Source organism: Ambystoma mexicanum, unplaced genomic scaffold (assembly GCF_040938575.1).
Source record: "Ambystoma mexicanum isolate Mex_15411 unplaced genomic scaffold, UKY_AmexF1_1 Mex_scaf118, whole genome shotgun sequence".
Lineage (NCBI taxonomy): Eukaryota > Metazoa > Chordata > Amphibia > Caudata > Ambystomatidae > Ambystoma > Ambystoma mexicanum.
This window is the reverse complement of record NW_027182345.1, coordinates 242,704-243,387: the sequence shown is the minus strand read 5'-3', so window position 1 is coordinate 243,387 and position 684 is coordinate 242,704.

Sequence of the window (684 nt, the reverse complement as noted above, 5' to 3'; positions counted from 1 at the left end):
AAATACAGTGAGGTTTCCATTTCAAGAATTCATATTTAAACTAGGGACCTCTTGATTTGCAAACAGATGCTCTACCACTGAGCTATACCCCATATTCTGAAATGTTCACCTTTATTTATTCAGTAATATGTACAATTTGGAAGCAACATGCAATCACCATCAAAGCAATGCATTTTCAGCCACCAAACCCTCCGTATAAGTATAAGGGGTACAAAAGATGTCCTTTATCTGCCTTCGTAAAATACAGTGAGGTTTCCAGTGCAAGAATTCATACATTTCGTATCACATGTAGATGTTGGAACATGGAAAAAAAACTTTTGTCAAATGCACAAATTCTGCAAAACGTAACTGCTTCTCTACTGCAGTTTGTTGATTTTGTGCTAAGAGCATAGTTAAACCTAATTGTTCATTGTTTTTTATACGAAATGATGATATATCCTATTGTTTCTTACAGTGCATTGGGTTGAAAAACATTTTAACAGGATCTATTGAAGAGGGTATATGATTATGAAACAGGGACTTCTTGAACTGCCCTCCTACCCTCTACCACTGACATAAACCCTTGAATGATGAAAACTGCTCTTTTTTAAAAAGGTGATAGAGTGGGTGGCTGTATGGAACTTGTAGAACTAATGACATCAGTGCACTTCTGGTGAGCTGTACAAATTAATACATTTCATTAAG